We start from the raw sequence: 1,971 nt of genomic DNA on the forward strand, positions 1-1,971 counted from the left end.
TTTTTAGGCTTATACTTATCTTTAAACTTCATTTACAAATATTTATGCCCACTCTCCTAAATTCTCTATTCTTCTAAGATAACTTGATCATTAGCTCGAATCTTTTTTGACATCTCTCAAAGAATAAGTAATGTTATTTGTAAGCTTATACTTATCCTTAAACTGCATTTACAAACATTTATGCCCACTCTCCTAAATTCTCTATTCTTCCGAGATAACTTGATTATTCGCTCTAATCACAGTGTTGGGAAAACGGATAGGTATGTTTCAAATTTTGGTGGTAAGTGGGAATTCTATAATTTTATTGAATTGCATATACTATCTTATTCAGTTGATGTTTAAATAGGATTTGCTCCGTTTATTCATTGTACAACATTTATCCGCTTAATGTGACCATCCATTATAAAGCTTTGGGATATATAATATGCACTTCTTTTAGTTCATATGACCAACAGTTCGTGGAAAAGAAAGGCACAAGAAATATTGTTTACCATGGGGACCCCTTTTTGTGCATATCAAGAATTGTGTTAAGTGCACCGTCTAGAAGGTGGTCCTTCATATTACAAGGCAGGCAATATCCAGTTTGTCTTTGCTATGCAATGACTATTAATAAAAGCCAAGGGCAGGCACTTGATCGTGTTTAAATGTATCGCTTCTATGTATAACTATCTCACTCTCGCACTATCAATTTATATCATGCTTCATACTCACTTGATTATTATCTTCTTCCATTCTTTTGTTTTCAAGATCTGCTTCACATGAAAAAGGTAAGCAGATGGAGTGTATTTTTCTTTAACGATTACGTGGTAGGTTTGTATGTACTATTTGAAGCAACAATTCTTCTTGGTCTCTACATAAAAAGAACTAATGATTTGAAATCAATACAAGAACTATACCATCCTCCAGCAACAAATTTCAGGTTTGCGCGTATGCCAGCTGCAGAGGTTCAGTGCTGAAACTACCTACAGAGGCTGCTACGTGACACGAGATGCTGCAGTTCAAGCCGCAACTAGCTCAGATCACACTACATCTATGTTATATGCACTTTTGACTAGCAAATACTTCCACATTACACTATAATCAGTGATTTGTTCTGTACTTCGTGTTGCACTGAACGAATATTGCACTGAAGACCACTCTTCGTCTCTTCATCTCTTTATATTATCCCCACCGTTGCAAATTCAGTTGCCATTCAGAATGTCAATCTTAGTAAACTTCTCAGCACAGATAAAATTAGCATTCACTAATCACTGCATGAACTTATAGTAAATACTAAAGAAAAAAAGCTAACGTACCACGGACCGAGAGATCGACTCGGAATAGCTTGAGTGGTTGCTCCCGTCCTCCACATGATCCGCCCTCCATGGCTCTCTGTCCGCCACCTGACTAACTCCTCTGCATCCAGGAGCTCATTCGAGGTCGCTGACGCCCAAGTGCCGGATCTCGGCCGGCGGCAAGAGTCGGGGAACGAGAACTCCTCTTCCTCCTTCCTCATCTCTATTGCTTACCTTTTCATTTTTCTGGGTCTCTGGTTGCACGAGTCAACAGCTGAACTCCTCTTCCTCCTCTCTGCGGTCATTTTATTTCTGGATCTCTGGTTGGTTTGGTCGCTGGTGATGAAGGCGCTCACAGTTTCATTGAAGACTACTAGGTACAGAGTATTACAAAAATAGTGAAAGACCAAGGGAGTATTAGTGAGCTAGCAGATCTAGCCAAACCGCCATATATATATTTCAGTGATATCAACCACCGTTAGTCTTTCCTAAAAAAACTATTGTTAGTCCTGCAGCTATACAGAGCAATATCAATTATGCAGTTTACAAGCAACACACATCAGCACAACCGGCCAATCCCTCTCCTATAAAAAAACCCCATCTTGCCTAGAATCTGCATGGTGTGCAAACTTTTGCACAAAAGACCCCAAAGAAAGCTCATATTCCAAATATTTTGGACCGATCACCCTAATGGTTG

At 39.2% G+C, this 1,971-nt stretch overlaps 1 long non-coding RNA gene across 1 annotated transcript; it reads right to left on the reverse strand.

Moving 5' to 3' along the window:
- Positions 1-855: 855 nt before the first annotated feature.
- On the reverse strand, positions 856-1,746 carry LOC127295028 (uncharacterized). The gene is made up of 2 exons (XR_007847398.2): positions 1,296-1,746; positions 856-1,154 (listed from the first exon to the last, which is right to left on the reverse strand). It is a non-coding gene; the product is annotated as an uncharacterized lncRNA (long non-coding RNA).
- Between the last annotated feature and the right edge of the window lie 225 nt (positions 1,747-1,971).

This window comes from Lolium perenne, chromosome 4 (assembly GCF_019359855.2).
Source record: "Lolium perenne isolate Kyuss_39 chromosome 4, Kyuss_2.0, whole genome shotgun sequence".
In the NCBI taxonomy this organism is placed as follows: domain Eukaryota; kingdom Viridiplantae; phylum Streptophyta; class Magnoliopsida; order Poales; family Poaceae; genus Lolium; species Lolium perenne.